General features: G+C 60.8%; 33 non-coding genes and 17 pseudogenes across 33 annotated transcripts; all 50 read right to left on the bottom strand.

Moving 5' to 3' along the window:
* Positions 1 to 53: 53 nt before the first annotated feature.
* On the bottom strand, positions 54 to 172 carry LOC137557404 (5S ribosomal RNA; annotated as a pseudogene).
* Positions 173 to 255: 83 nt separating this feature from the next.
* LOC137555786 (5S ribosomal RNA) lies at positions 256 to 374 on the bottom strand. The gene has a single exon (XR_011028455.1). It is a non-coding gene; the product is annotated as a 5S ribosomal RNA (ribosomal RNA).
* An 82-nt stretch (positions 375 to 456) lies between these two features.
* LOC137556804 (5S ribosomal RNA) lies at positions 457 to 575 on the bottom strand. Its single transcript, XR_011029442.1, has one exon. It is a non-coding gene; the product is annotated as a 5S ribosomal RNA (ribosomal RNA).
* An 83-nt stretch (positions 576 to 658) lies between these two features.
* On the bottom strand, positions 659 to 777 carry LOC137555785 (5S ribosomal RNA). The gene has a single exon (XR_011028454.1). It is a non-coding gene; the product is annotated as a 5S ribosomal RNA (ribosomal RNA).
* An 83-nt stretch (positions 778 to 860) lies between these two features.
* LOC137548807 (5S ribosomal RNA) lies at positions 861 to 979 on the bottom strand. The gene has a single exon (XR_011026746.1). It is a non-coding gene; the product is annotated as a 5S ribosomal RNA (ribosomal RNA).
* Positions 980 to 1,062: 83 nt separating this feature from the next.
* LOC137555784 (5S ribosomal RNA) lies at positions 1,063 to 1,181 on the bottom strand. The gene has a single exon (XR_011028453.1). It is a non-coding gene; the product is annotated as a 5S ribosomal RNA (ribosomal RNA).
* An 83-nt stretch (positions 1,182 to 1,264) lies between these two features.
* Positions 1,265 to 1,383, bottom strand: LOC137557810 (5S ribosomal RNA; annotated as a pseudogene).
* Positions 1,384 to 1,445: 62 nt separating this feature from the next.
* Positions 1,446 to 1,564, bottom strand: LOC137559160 (5S ribosomal RNA; annotated as a pseudogene).
* Positions 1,565 to 1,647: 83 nt separating this feature from the next.
* LOC137555783 (5S ribosomal RNA) lies at positions 1,648 to 1,766 on the bottom strand. Its single transcript, XR_011028452.1, has one exon. It is a non-coding gene; the product is annotated as a 5S ribosomal RNA (ribosomal RNA).
* An 84-nt stretch (positions 1,767 to 1,850) lies between these two features.
* On the bottom strand, positions 1,851 to 1,969 carry LOC137557403 (5S ribosomal RNA; annotated as a pseudogene).
* Positions 1,970 to 2,052: 83 nt separating this feature from the next.
* On the bottom strand, positions 2,053 to 2,171 carry LOC137555782 (5S ribosomal RNA). Its single transcript, XR_011028451.1, has one exon. It is a non-coding gene; the product is annotated as a 5S ribosomal RNA (ribosomal RNA).
* An 82-nt stretch (positions 2,172 to 2,253) lies between these two features.
* On the bottom strand, positions 2,254 to 2,372 carry LOC137556802 (5S ribosomal RNA). Its single transcript, XR_011029440.1, has one exon. It is a non-coding gene; the product is annotated as a 5S ribosomal RNA (ribosomal RNA).
* An 83-nt stretch (positions 2,373 to 2,455) lies between these two features.
* Positions 2,456 to 2,574, bottom strand: LOC137555781 (5S ribosomal RNA). The gene has a single exon (XR_011028450.1). It is a non-coding gene; the product is annotated as a 5S ribosomal RNA (ribosomal RNA).
* An 83-nt stretch (positions 2,575 to 2,657) lies between these two features.
* On the bottom strand, positions 2,658 to 2,776 carry LOC137548094 (5S ribosomal RNA; annotated as a pseudogene).
* An 84-nt stretch (positions 2,777 to 2,860) lies between these two features.
* Positions 2,861 to 2,979, bottom strand: LOC137547577 (5S ribosomal RNA; annotated as a pseudogene).
* An 83-nt stretch (positions 2,980 to 3,062) lies between these two features.
* On the bottom strand, positions 3,063 to 3,181 carry LOC137555780 (5S ribosomal RNA). Its single transcript, XR_011028449.1, has one exon. It is a non-coding gene; the product is annotated as a 5S ribosomal RNA (ribosomal RNA).
* Positions 3,182 to 3,264: 83 nt separating this feature from the next.
* LOC137555779 (5S ribosomal RNA) lies at positions 3,265 to 3,383 on the bottom strand. The gene has a single exon (XR_011028448.1). It is a non-coding gene; the product is annotated as a 5S ribosomal RNA (ribosomal RNA).
* An 83-nt stretch (positions 3,384 to 3,466) lies between these two features.
* On the bottom strand, positions 3,467 to 3,585 carry LOC137547627 (5S ribosomal RNA; annotated as a pseudogene).
* An 83-nt stretch (positions 3,586 to 3,668) lies between these two features.
* LOC137555777 (5S ribosomal RNA) lies at positions 3,669 to 3,787 on the bottom strand. Its single transcript, XR_011028446.1, has one exon. It is a non-coding gene; the product is annotated as a 5S ribosomal RNA (ribosomal RNA).
* Positions 3,788 to 3,870: 83 nt separating this feature from the next.
* On the bottom strand, positions 3,871 to 3,989 carry LOC137559127 (5S ribosomal RNA; annotated as a pseudogene).
* Positions 3,990 to 4,072: 83 nt separating this feature from the next.
* LOC137555776 (5S ribosomal RNA) lies at positions 4,073 to 4,191 on the bottom strand. Its single transcript, XR_011028445.1, has one exon. It is a non-coding gene; the product is annotated as a 5S ribosomal RNA (ribosomal RNA).
* Positions 4,192 to 4,274: 83 nt separating this feature from the next.
* Positions 4,275 to 4,393, bottom strand: LOC137555775 (5S ribosomal RNA). The gene has a single exon (XR_011028444.1). It is a non-coding gene; the product is annotated as a 5S ribosomal RNA (ribosomal RNA).
* An 83-nt stretch (positions 4,394 to 4,476) lies between these two features.
* LOC137555774 (5S ribosomal RNA) lies at positions 4,477 to 4,595 on the bottom strand. Its single transcript, XR_011028443.1, has one exon. It is a non-coding gene; the product is annotated as a 5S ribosomal RNA (ribosomal RNA).
* An 83-nt stretch (positions 4,596 to 4,678) lies between these two features.
* LOC137555773 (5S ribosomal RNA) lies at positions 4,679 to 4,797 on the bottom strand. The gene has a single exon (XR_011028442.1). It is a non-coding gene; the product is annotated as a 5S ribosomal RNA (ribosomal RNA).
* Positions 4,798 to 4,881: 84 nt separating this feature from the next.
* Positions 4,882 to 5,000, bottom strand: LOC137555772 (5S ribosomal RNA). Its single transcript, XR_011028441.1, has one exon. It is a non-coding gene; the product is annotated as a 5S ribosomal RNA (ribosomal RNA).
* An 83-nt stretch (positions 5,001 to 5,083) lies between these two features.
* Positions 5,084 to 5,202, bottom strand: LOC137555771 (5S ribosomal RNA). The gene has a single exon (XR_011028440.1). It is a non-coding gene; the product is annotated as a 5S ribosomal RNA (ribosomal RNA).
* Positions 5,203 to 5,285: 83 nt separating this feature from the next.
* On the bottom strand, positions 5,286 to 5,404 carry LOC137558514 (5S ribosomal RNA; annotated as a pseudogene).
* An 83-nt stretch (positions 5,405 to 5,487) lies between these two features.
* Positions 5,488 to 5,606, bottom strand: LOC137555770 (5S ribosomal RNA). Its single transcript, XR_011028439.1, has one exon. It is a non-coding gene; the product is annotated as a 5S ribosomal RNA (ribosomal RNA).
* An 83-nt stretch (positions 5,607 to 5,689) lies between these two features.
* LOC137557809 (5S ribosomal RNA) lies at positions 5,690 to 5,808 on the bottom strand (annotated as a pseudogene).
* Positions 5,809 to 5,891: 83 nt separating this feature from the next.
* Positions 5,892 to 6,010, bottom strand: LOC137551997 (5S ribosomal RNA; annotated as a pseudogene).
* A 61-nt stretch (positions 6,011 to 6,071) lies between these two features.
* LOC137551537 (5S ribosomal RNA) lies at positions 6,072 to 6,190 on the bottom strand. Its single transcript, XR_011027032.1, has one exon. It is a non-coding gene; the product is annotated as a 5S ribosomal RNA (ribosomal RNA).
* Positions 6,191 to 6,273: 83 nt separating this feature from the next.
* On the bottom strand, positions 6,274 to 6,392 carry LOC137555769 (5S ribosomal RNA). Its single transcript, XR_011028438.1, has one exon. It is a non-coding gene; the product is annotated as a 5S ribosomal RNA (ribosomal RNA).
* Positions 6,393 to 6,476: 84 nt separating this feature from the next.
* On the bottom strand, positions 6,477 to 6,595 carry LOC137557054 (5S ribosomal RNA; annotated as a pseudogene).
* An 84-nt stretch (positions 6,596 to 6,679) lies between these two features.
* LOC137555768 (5S ribosomal RNA) lies at positions 6,680 to 6,798 on the bottom strand. Its single transcript, XR_011028437.1, has one exon. It is a non-coding gene; the product is annotated as a 5S ribosomal RNA (ribosomal RNA).
* Positions 6,799 to 6,881: 83 nt separating this feature from the next.
* Positions 6,882 to 7,000, bottom strand: LOC137559126 (5S ribosomal RNA; annotated as a pseudogene).
* Positions 7,001 to 7,084: 84 nt separating this feature from the next.
* On the bottom strand, positions 7,085 to 7,203 carry LOC137555765 (5S ribosomal RNA). The gene has a single exon (XR_011028435.1). It is a non-coding gene; the product is annotated as a 5S ribosomal RNA (ribosomal RNA).
* An 83-nt stretch (positions 7,204 to 7,286) lies between these two features.
* On the bottom strand, positions 7,287 to 7,405 carry LOC137555764 (5S ribosomal RNA). Its single transcript, XR_011028434.1, has one exon. It is a non-coding gene; the product is annotated as a 5S ribosomal RNA (ribosomal RNA).
* An 83-nt stretch (positions 7,406 to 7,488) lies between these two features.
* Positions 7,489 to 7,607, bottom strand: LOC137555763 (5S ribosomal RNA). Its single transcript, XR_011028433.1, has one exon. It is a non-coding gene; the product is annotated as a 5S ribosomal RNA (ribosomal RNA).
* Positions 7,608 to 7,691: 84 nt separating this feature from the next.
* LOC137555762 (5S ribosomal RNA) lies at positions 7,692 to 7,810 on the bottom strand. Its single transcript, XR_011028432.1, has one exon. It is a non-coding gene; the product is annotated as a 5S ribosomal RNA (ribosomal RNA).
* An 83-nt stretch (positions 7,811 to 7,893) lies between these two features.
* LOC137555761 (5S ribosomal RNA) lies at positions 7,894 to 8,012 on the bottom strand. The gene has a single exon (XR_011028431.1). It is a non-coding gene; the product is annotated as a 5S ribosomal RNA (ribosomal RNA).
* An 83-nt stretch (positions 8,013 to 8,095) lies between these two features.
* LOC137555760 (5S ribosomal RNA) lies at positions 8,096 to 8,214 on the bottom strand. Its single transcript, XR_011028430.1, has one exon. It is a non-coding gene; the product is annotated as a 5S ribosomal RNA (ribosomal RNA).
* Positions 8,215 to 8,297: 83 nt separating this feature from the next.
* Positions 8,298 to 8,416, bottom strand: LOC137558513 (5S ribosomal RNA; annotated as a pseudogene).
* Positions 8,417 to 8,499: 83 nt separating this feature from the next.
* On the bottom strand, positions 8,500 to 8,618 carry LOC137555759 (5S ribosomal RNA). Its single transcript, XR_011028429.1, has one exon. It is a non-coding gene; the product is annotated as a 5S ribosomal RNA (ribosomal RNA).
* Positions 8,619 to 8,701: 83 nt separating this feature from the next.
* LOC137557808 (5S ribosomal RNA) lies at positions 8,702 to 8,820 on the bottom strand (annotated as a pseudogene).
* Positions 8,821 to 8,881: 61 nt separating this feature from the next.
* Positions 8,882 to 9,000, bottom strand: LOC137548796 (5S ribosomal RNA). Its single transcript, XR_011026745.1, has one exon. It is a non-coding gene; the product is annotated as a 5S ribosomal RNA (ribosomal RNA).
* Positions 9,001 to 9,083: 83 nt separating this feature from the next.
* On the bottom strand, positions 9,084 to 9,202 carry LOC137555758 (5S ribosomal RNA). Its single transcript, XR_011028428.1, has one exon. It is a non-coding gene; the product is annotated as a 5S ribosomal RNA (ribosomal RNA).
* Positions 9,203 to 9,285: 83 nt separating this feature from the next.
* On the bottom strand, positions 9,286 to 9,404 carry LOC137558972 (5S ribosomal RNA; annotated as a pseudogene).
* Positions 9,405 to 9,487: 83 nt separating this feature from the next.
* LOC137555757 (5S ribosomal RNA) lies at positions 9,488 to 9,606 on the bottom strand. Its single transcript, XR_011028427.1, has one exon. It is a non-coding gene; the product is annotated as a 5S ribosomal RNA (ribosomal RNA).
* An 83-nt stretch (positions 9,607 to 9,689) lies between these two features.
* On the bottom strand, positions 9,690 to 9,808 carry LOC137555756 (5S ribosomal RNA). Its single transcript, XR_011028426.1, has one exon. It is a non-coding gene; the product is annotated as a 5S ribosomal RNA (ribosomal RNA).
* An 84-nt stretch (positions 9,809 to 9,892) lies between these two features.
* LOC137558074 (5S ribosomal RNA) lies at positions 9,893 to 10,011 on the bottom strand (annotated as a pseudogene).
* Positions 10,012 to 10,083: the final 72 nt, after the last annotated feature.

Here is a 10,083-nt window from a genome sequence, read left to right as displayed (position 1 = left end):
GGTGAGGCTTCCCACGGGTGCTCATAGCCATTGTGGCCTCAAACCCCAAAAAACACCTGCAGCACCTGGGGTTCACAGCCGGTCTCCCATGCAGCTACTAACCAGGCCTGAAGCCGCTTAGCTTCCGCGATCTGACGAGAGCGGGCGCTTTCGGCTTAGTGTGGCCGCAGGCAAACTCCAAGGCGCCGTTTCGGCGCCTTGAAGGTGAGGCTTCCCACGCGTGCTCATAGCCATTGGGCCTCAAACCCAAAAAAACGCCTGCAGCACCTGGGGTTCACAGCCGGTCTCCCATGCAGCTACTAACCAGGCCTGAAGCCGCTTAGCTTCCGCGATCTGACGAGAGCGGGCGCTTTCGGCTTAGTGTGGCCGCAGGCAAACTCCAAGGCGCCGTTTCGGCGCCTGGAAGGTGAGGCTTCCCACGCGTGCTCATAGCCATTGGGCCTCAAACCCAAAAAAAGCCTGCAGCACCTGGGGTTCACAGCCGGTCTCCCATGCAGCTACTAACCAGGCCTGAAGCCGCTTAGCTTCCGCGATCTGACGAGAGCGGGCGATTTCGGCTTAGTGTGGCCGCAGGCAAACTCCAAGGCTCCGAAACGGCGCCTTGAAGGTGAGGCTTCCCACGCGTGCTCATAGCCATTGGGCCTCAAACCCAAAAACACGCCTGCAGCACCTGGGGTTCACAGCCGGTCTCCCATGCAGCTACTAACCAGGCCTGAAGCCGCTTAGCTTCCGCGATCTGACGAGAGCGGGCGCTTTCGGCTTAGTGTGGCCGCAGGCAAACTCCAAGGCGCCGTTTCGGCGCCTTGAAGGTGAGGCTTCCCACGCGTGCTCATAGCCATTGGGCCTCAAACCCAAAAAGATGCCTGCAGCACCTGGGGTTCACAGCCGGTCTCCCATGCAGCTACTAACCAGGCCTGAAGCCGCTTAGCTTCCGCGATCTGACGAGAGCGGGCGCTTTCGGCTTAGTGTGGCCGCAGGCAAACTCCACGGCGCCGTTTCGGCGCCTTGAAAGTGAGGCTTCCCACGCGTGCTCATAGCCATTGGGCCTCAAACCCAAAAAAACGCCTGCAGCACCTGGGGTTCACAGCCGGTCTCCCATGCAGCTACTAACCAGGCCTGAAGCCGCTTAGCTTCCGCGATCTGACGAGAGCGGGCGCTTTCGGCTTAGTGTGGCCGCAGGCAAACTCCAAGGCGCCGTTTCGGCGCCTTGAAGGTGAGGCTTCCCACGCGTGCTCATAGCCATTGGGCCTCAAACCCAAAAAAACGCCTGCAGCACCTGGGGTTCACAGCCGGTCTCCCATGCAGCTACTAACCAGGCCTGAAGCCGCTTAGCTTCCGCGATCTGACGAGAGCAGGCGCTTTCGGCTTAGTGTGGCCGCAGGCAAACTTTGAAGGTGAGGCTGCCCACGTGTGCTCATAGCCATTGGGCCTCAAACCCAAAAAAACGCCTGCAGCACCTGGGGTTCACAGCCGGTCTCCCATGCAGCTACTAACCAGGCCTGAAGCCGCTTAGCTTCCGCGATCTGACGAGAGCGGGCGCTTTCGGCTTAGTGTGGCCGCAGGGAAACTCCAAGGCGCCGTTTCGGCGCCTTGAAGGTGAGGCTTCCCACGCGTGCTCATAGCCATTGGGCCTCAAACCCCAAAAAACGCCTGCAGCACCTGGGGTTCACAGCCGGTCTCCCATGCAGCTACTAACCAGGCCTGAAGCCGCTTAGCTTCCGCGATCTGACGAGAGCGGGCGCTTTCGGCTTAGTGTGGCCGCAGGCAAACTCCAAGGCGCCGTTTCGGCGCCTTGAAGGTGAGGCTTCCCACGGGTGCTCATAGCCATTGTGGCCTCAAACCCCAAAAAACACCTGCAGCACCTGGGGTTCACAGCCGGTCTCCCATGCAGCTACTAACCAGGCCTGAAGCCGCTTAGCTTCCGCGATCTGACGAGAGCGGGCGCTTTCGGCTTAGTGTGGCCGCAGGCAAACTCCAAGGCGCCGTTTCGGCGCCTTGAAGGTGAGGCTTCCCACGCGTGCTCATAGCCATTGGGCCTCAAACCCAAAAAAACGCCTGCAGCACCTGGGGTTCACAGCCGGTCTCCCATGCAGCTACTAACCAGGCCTGAAGCCGCTTAGCTTCCGCGATCTGACGAGAGCGGGCGCTTTCGGCTTAGTGTGGCCGCAGGCAAACTCCAAGGCGCCGTTTCGGCGCCTGGAAGGTGAGGCTTCCCACGCGTGCTCATAGCCATTGGGCCTCAAACCCAAAAAAAGCCTGCAGCACCTGGGGTTCACAGCCGGTCTCCCATGCAGCTACTAACCAGGCCTGAAGCCGCTTAGCTTCCGCGATCTGACGAGAGCGGGCGATTTCGGCTTAGTGTGGCCGCAGGCAAACTCCAAGGCTCCGAAACGGCGCCTTGAAGGTGAGGCTTCCCACGCGTGCTCATAGCCATTGGGCCTCAAACCCAAAAACACGCCTGCAGCACCTGGGGTTCACAGCCGGTCTCCCATGCAGCTACTAACCAGGCCTGAAGCCGCTTAGCTTCCGCGATCTGACGAGAGCGGGCGCTTTCGGCTTAGTGTGGCCGCAGGCAAACTCCAAGGCGCCGTTTCGGCGCCTTGAAGGTGAGGCTTCCCACGCGTGCTCATAGCCATTGGGCCTCAAACCCAAAAAAACGCCTGCAGCACCTGGGGTTCACAGCCGGTCTCCCATGCAGCTACTAACCAGGCCTGAAGCCGCTTAGCTTCCACGATCCGACGAGAGCGGGCGCTTTCGGCTTAGTGTGGCCGCAGGCAAACTCCAAGGCGCCGTTTCGGCGCCTTGAAGGTGAGGCTTCCCACGCGTGCTCATAGCCATTGGGCCTCAAACCCAAAAAAAACGCCTGCAGCACCTGGGGTTCACAGCCGGTCTCCCATGCAGCTACTAACCAGGCCTGAAGCAGCTTAGCTTCCGCGATCTGACGAGAGCGGGCGCTTTCGGCTTAGTGTGGCCGCAGGCAAACTCCAAGGCGCCGTTAAGGCGCCTTGAAGGTGAGGCTTCCCACGCGTGCTCATAGCCATTGGGCCTCAAACCCAAAAAAACGCCTGCAGCACCTGGGGTTCACAGCCGGTCTCCCATGCAGCTACTAACCAGGCCTGAAGCCGCTTAGCTTCCGCGATCTGACGAGAGCGGGCGCTTTCGGCTTAGTGTGGCCGCAGGCAAACTCCAAGGCGCCGTTTCGGCGCCTTGAAGGTGAGGCTTCCCACGCGTGCTCATAGCCATTGGGCCTCAAACCCAAAAAAACGCCTGCAGCACCTGGGGTTCACAGCCGGTCTCCCATGCAGCTACTAACCAGGCCTGAAGCCGCTTAGCTTCCGCGATCTGACGAGAGCGGGCGCTTTCGGCTTAGTGTGGCCGCAGGCAAACTCCAAGGCGCCGCTTCGGCGCCTTGAAGGTGAGGCTTCCCACGCGTGCTCATAGCCATTGGGCCTCAAACCCAAAAAAACGCCTGCAGCACCTGGGGTTCACAGCCGGTCTCCCATGCAGCTACTAACCAGGCCTGAAGCCGCTTAGCTTCCGCGATCTGCCGAGAGCGGGCGCTTTCGGCTTAGTGTGGCCGCAGGCAAACTCCAAGGCGCCGTTTCGGCGCCTTGAAGGTGAGGCTTCCCACGCGTGCTCATAGCCATTGGGCCTCAAACCCAAAAAAACGCCTGCAGCACCTGGGGTTCACAGCCGGTCTCCCATGCAGCTACTAACCAGGCCTGAAGCCGCTTAGCTTCCGCGATCTGACGAGAGCGGGCGCTTTCGGCTTAGTGTGGCCGCAGGCAAACTCCAAGGCGCCGTTTCGGCGCCTTGAAGGTGAGGCTTCCCACGCGTGCTCATAGCCATTGGGCCTCAAACCCAAAAAAACGCCTGCAGCACCTGGGGTTCACAGCCGGTCTCCCCTGCAGCTACTAACCAGGCCTGAAGCCGCTTAGCTTCCGCGATCTGACGAGAGCGGGCGCTTTCGGCTTAGTGTGGCCGCAGGCAAACTACAAGGCGCCGTTTCGGCGCCTTGAAGGTGAGGCTTCCCACGCGTGCTCATAGCCATTGGGCCTCAAACCCAAAAAAACGCCTGCAGCACCTGGGGTTCACAGCCGGTCTCCCATGCAGCTACTAACCAGGCCTGAAGCCGCTTAGCTTCCGCGATCTGACGAGAGCGGGCGCTTTCGGCTTAGTGTGGCCGCAGGCAAACTCCAAGGCGCCGTTTCGGCGCCTGGAAGGTGAGGCTTCCCACGCGTGCTCATAGCCATTGGGCCTCAAACCCACAAAAACGCCTGCAGCACCTGGGGTTCACAGCCGGTCTCCCATGCAGCTACTAACCAGGCCTGAAGCCGCTTAGCTTCCGCGATCTGACGAGAGCGGGCGCTTTCGGCTTAGTGTGGCCGCAGGCAAACTCCAAGGCGCCGTTTCGGCGCCTGGAAGGTGAGGCTTCCCACGCGTGCTCATAGCCATTGGGCCTCAAACCCAAAAAAACGCCTGCAGCACCTGGGGTTCACAGCCGGTCTCCCATGCAGCTACTAACCAGGCCTGAAGCCGCTTAGCTTCCGCGATCTGACGAGAGCGGGCGCTTTCGGCTTAGTGTGGCCGCAGGCAAACTCCAAGGCGCCGTTTCGGCGCCTGGAAGGTGAGGCTTCCCACGCGTGCTCATAGCCATTGGGCCTCAAACCCAAAAAAACGCCTGCAGCACCTGGGGTTCACAGCCGGTCTCCCATGCAGCTACTAACCAGGCCTGAAGCCGCTTAGCTTCCGCGATCTGACGAGAGCGGGCGCTTTCGGCTTAGTGTGGCCGCAGGCAAACTCCAAGGCGCCGTTTCGGCGCCTTGAAGGTGAGGCTTCCCACGCGTGCTCATAGCCATTGGGCCTCAAACCCAAAAAAAACGCCTGCAGCACCTGGGGTTCACAGCCGGTCTCCCATGCAGCTACTAACCAGGCCTGAAGCCGCTTAGCTTCCGCGATCTGACGAGAGCGGGCGCTTTCGGCTTAGTGTGGCCGCAGGCAAACTCCAAGGCGCCGTTTCGGCGCCTTGAAGGTGAGGCTTCCCACGCGTGCTCATAGCCATTGGGCCTCAAACCCAAAAAAACGCCTGCAGCACCTGGGGTTCACAGCCGGTCTCCCATGCAGCTACTAACCAGGCCTGAAGCCGCTTAGCTTCCGCGATCTGACGAGAGCGGGCGCTTTCGGCTTAGTGTGGCCGCAGGCAAACTCCAAGGCGCCGTTTCGGCGCCTTGAAGGTGAGGCTTCCCACGCGTGCTCATAGCCATTGGGCCTCAAACCCAAAAAAACACCTGCAGCACCTGGGGTTCACAGCCGGTCTCCCATGCAGCTACTAACCAGGCCCGAAGCCGCTTAGCTTCCGCGATCTGACGAGAGCGGGCGCTTTCGGCTTAGTGTGGCCGCAGGCAAACTCCAAGGCGCCGTTTCGGCGCCTTGAAGGTGAGGCTTCCCACGCGTGCTCATAGCCATTGGGCCTCAAACCCAAAAAAACGCCTGCAGCACCTGGGGTTCACAGCCGGTCTCCCATGCAGCTACTAACCAGGCCTGAAGCCGCTTAGCTTCCGCGATCTGACGAGAGCGGGCGCTTTCGGCTTAGTGTGGCCGCAGGCAAACTCCAAGGCGCCGTTTCGGCGCCTTGAAGGTGAGGCTTCCCACGCGTGCTCATAGCCATTGGGCCTCAAACCCAAAAAAACGCCTGCAGCACCTGGGGTTCACAGCCGGTCTCCCATGCAGCTACTAACCAGGCCTGAAGCCGCTTAGCTTCCGCGATCTGACGAGAGCAGGCGCTTTCGGCTTAGTGTGGCCGCAGGCAAACTCCAAGGCGCCGTTTCGGCGCCTTGAAGGTGAGGCTTCCCACGCGTGCTCATAGCCATTGGGCCTCAAACCCAAAAAAACGCCTGCAGCACCTGGGGTTCACAGCCGGTCTCCCATGCAGCTACTAACCAGGCCTGAAGCCGCTTAGCTTCCACGATCTGACGAGAGCGTGCGCTTTTGGCTTAGTGTGGCCGCAGGCAAACTCCAAGGCGCCGTTTCCCACGCGTGCTCATAGCCATTGGGCCTCAAACCCAAAAAGATGCCTGCAGCACCTGGGGTTCACAGCAGGTCTCCCATGCAGCTACTAACCAGGCCTGAAGCCGCTTAGCTTCCGCGATCTGACGAGAGCGGGCGCTTTCGGCTTAGTGTGGCCGCAGGCAAACTCCAAGGCGCCGTTTCGGCGCCTTGAAGGTGAGGCTTCCCACGCGTGCTCATAGCCATTGGGCCTCAAACCCAAAAAAACGCCTGCAGCACCTGGGGTTCACAGCCGGTCTCCCATGCAGCTACTAACCAGGCCTGAAGCCGCTTAGCTTCCGCGATCTGACGAGAGCGGGCGCTTTCGGCTTAGTGTGGCCGCAGGCAAACTCCAAGGCGCCGCTTCGGCGCCTTGAAGGTGAGGCTTCCCACGCGTGCTCATAGCCATTGGGCCTCAAACCCAAAAAAAACGCCTGCAGCACCTGGGGTTCACAGCCGGTCTCCCATGCAGCTACTAACCAGGCCTGAAGCCGCTTAGCTTCCGCGATCTGAAGAGAGCGGGCGCTTTCGGCTTAGTGTGGCCGCAGGCAAACTCCAAGGCGCCGTTTCGGCGCCTTGAAGGTGAGGCTTCCCACGCGTGCTCATAGCCATTGGGCCTCAAACCCAAAAAAAACGCCTGCAGCACCTGGGGTTCACAGCCGGTCTCCCATGCAGCTACTAACCAGGCCTGAAGCCGCTTAGCTTCCGCGATCTGACGAGAGCGGGCGCTTTCGGCTTAGTGTGGCCGCAGGCAAACTCCAAGGCGCCGTTTCGGCGCCTTGAAGGTGAGGCTTCCCACGCGTGCTCATAGCCATTGGGCCTCAAACCCAAAAAAACGCCTGCAGCACCTGGGGTTCACAGCCGGTCTCCCCTGCAGCTACTAACCAGGCCTGAAGCCGCTTAGCTTCCGCGATCTGACGAGAGCGGGCGCTTTCGGCTTAGTGTGGCCGCAGGCAAACTACAAGGCGCCGTTTCGGCGCCTTGAAGGTGAGGCTTCCCACGCGTGCTCATAGCCATTGGGCCTCAAACCCAAAAAAAACGCCTGCAGCACCTGGGGTTCACAGCCGGTCTCCCATGCAGCTACTAACCAGGCCTGAAGCCGCTTAGCTTCCGCGATCTGACGAGAGCGGGCGCTTTCGGCTTAGTGTGGCCGCAGGCAAACTCCAAGGCGCCGTTTCGGCGCCTGGAAGGTGAGGCTTCCCACGCGTGCTCATAGCCATTGGGCCTCAAACCCACAAAAACGCCTGCAGCACCTGGGGTTCACAGCCGGTCTCCCATGCAGCTACTAACCAGGCCTGAAGCCGCTTAGCTTCCGCGATCTGACGAGAGCGGGCGCTTTCGGCTTAGTGTGGCCGCAGGCAAACTCCAAGGCGCCGTTTCGGCGCCTGGAAGGTGAGGCTTCCCACGCGTGCTCATAGCCATTGGGCCTCAAACCCAAAAAAACGCCTGCAGCACCTGGGGTTCACAGCCGGTCTCCCATGCAGCTACTAACCAGGCCTGAAGCCGCTTAGCTTCCGCGATCTGACGAGAGCGGGCGCTTTCGGCTTAGTGTGGCCGCAGGCAAACTCCAAGGCGCCGTTTCGGCGCCTGGAAGGTGAGGCTTCCCACGCGTGCTCATAGCCATTGGGCCTCAAACCCAAAAAAAACGCCTGCAGCACCTGGGGTTCACAGCCGGTCTCCCATGCAGCTACTAACCAGGCCTGAAGCCGCTTAGCTTCCGCGATCTGACGAGAGCGGGCGCTTTCGGCTTAGTGTGGCCGCAGGCAAACTCCAAGGCGCCGTTTCGGCGCCTTGAAGGTGAGGCTTCCCACGCGTGCTCATAGCCATTGGGCCTCAAACCCAAAAAAACGCCTGCAGCACCTGGGGTTCACAGCCGGTCTCCCATGCAGCTACTAACCAGGCCTGAAGCCGCTTAGCTTCCGCGATCTGACGAGAGCGGGCGCTTTCGGCTTAGTGTGGCCGCAGGCAAACTCCAAGGCGCCGTTTCGGCGCCTTGAAGGTGAGGCTTCCCACGCGTGCTCATAGCCATTGGGCCTCAAACCCAAAAAAACGCCTGCAGCACCTGGGGTTCACAGCCGGTCTCCCATGCAGCTACTAACCAGGCCTGAAGCCGCTTAGCTTCCGCGATCTGACGAGAGCGGGCGCTTTCGGCTTAGTGTGGCCGCAGGCAAACTCCAAGGCGCCGTTTCGGCGCCTTGAAGGTGAGGCTTCCCACGCGTGCTCATAGCCATTGGGCCTCAAACCCAAAAAAACACCTGCAGCACCTGGGGTTCACAGCCGGTCTCCCATGCAGCTACTAACCAGGCCCGAAGCCGCTTAGCTTCCGCGATCTGACGAGAGCGGGCGCTTTCGGCTTAGTGTGGCCGCAGGCAAACTCCAAGGCGCCGTTTCGGCGCCTTGAAGGTGAGGCTTCCCACGCGTGCTCATAGCCATTGGGCCTCAAACCCAAAAAAACGCCTGCAGCACCTGGGGTTCACAGCCGGTCTCCCATGCAGCTACTAACCAGGCCTGAAGCCGCTTAGCTTCCGCGATCTGACGAGAGCGGGCGCTTTCGGCTTAGTGTGGCCGCAGGCAAACTCCAAGGCGCCGTTTCGGCGCCTTGAAGGTGAGGCTTCCCACGCGTGCTCATAGCCATTGGGCCTCAAACCCAAAAAAACGCCTGCAGCACCTGGGGTTCACAGCCGGTCTCCCATGCAGCTACTAACCAGGCCTGAAGCCGCTTAGCTTCCGCGATCTGACGAGAGCAGGCGCTTTCGGCTTAGTGTGGCCGCAGGCAAACTCCAAGGCGCCGTTTCCCACGCGTGCTCATAGCCATTGGGCCTCAAACCCAAAAAGATGCCTGCAGCACCTGGGGTTCACAGCCGGTCTCCCATGCAGCTACTAACCAGGCCTGAAGCCGCTTAGCTTCCGCGATCTGACGAGAGCGGGCGCTTTCGGCTTAGTGTGGCCGCAGGCAAACTCCAAGGCGCCGTTTCGGCGCCTTGAAGGTGAGGCTTCCCACGCGTGCTCATAGCCATTGGGCCTCAAACCCAAAAAAACGCCTGCAGCACCTGGGGTTCACAGCCGGTCTCCCATGCAGCTACTAACCAGGCCTGAAGCCGCTTAGCTTCCGCGATCTGACGAGAGCGGGCGCTTTCGGCTTAGTGTGGCCGCAGGCAAACTCCAAGGCGCCGCTTCGGCGCCTTGAAGGTGAGGCTTCCCACGCGTGCTCATAGCCATTGGGCCTCAAACCCAAAAAAACACCTGCAGCACCTGGGGTTCACAGCCGGTCTCCCATGCAGCTACTAACCAGGCCTGAAGCCGCTTAGCTTCCGCGATCTGAAGAGAGCGGGCGCTTTCGGCTTAGTGTGGCCGCAGGCAAACTCCAAGGCGCCGTTTCGGCGCCTTGAAGGTGAGGCTTCCCACGCGTGCTCATAGCCATTGGGCCTCAAACCCAAAAAAACGCCTGCAGCACCTGGGGTTCACAGCCGGTCTCCCATGCAGCTACTAACCAGGCCTGAAGCCGCTTAGCTTCCGCGATCTGACGAGAGCGGGCGCTTTCGGCTTAGTGTGGCCGCAGGCAAACTCCAAGGCGCCGTTTCGGCGCCTTGAAGGTGAGGCTTCCCACGCGTGCTCATAGCCATTGGGCCTCAAACCCAAAAAAACGCCTGCAGCACCTGGGGTTCACAGCCGGTCTCCCATGCAGCTACTAACCAGGCCTGAAGCCGCTTAGCTTCCGCGATCTGACGAGAGCGGGCGCTTTCGGCTTAGTGTGGCCGCAGGCAAACTCCAAGGCGCCGTTCCGGCGCCTTGAAGGTGAGGCTTCCCACGCGTGCTCATAGCCATTGGGCCTCAAACCCAAAAAAAACGCCTGCAGCACCTGGGGTTCACAGCCGGTCTCCCATGCAGCTACTAACCAGGCCTGAAGCCACTTAGCTTCCGCGATCTGACGAGAGCGGGCGCTTTCGGCTTAGTGTGGCCGCAGGCAAACTCCAAGGCGCCGTTTCGGCGCCTTGAAGGTGAGGCATCTCACGCGTGCTCATAGCCATTGGGCCTCAA

The sequence above is a fragment of the Hyperolius riggenbachi genome, chromosome 2, assembly GCF_040937935.1.
Source record: "Hyperolius riggenbachi isolate aHypRig1 chromosome 2, aHypRig1.pri, whole genome shotgun sequence".
In the NCBI taxonomy this organism is placed as follows: domain Eukaryota; kingdom Metazoa; phylum Chordata; class Amphibia; order Anura; family Hyperoliidae; genus Hyperolius; species Hyperolius riggenbachi.
Note: the sequence above shows the minus strand (reverse complement) of the source record. Positions and strands in the feature narration are given on the sequence as shown.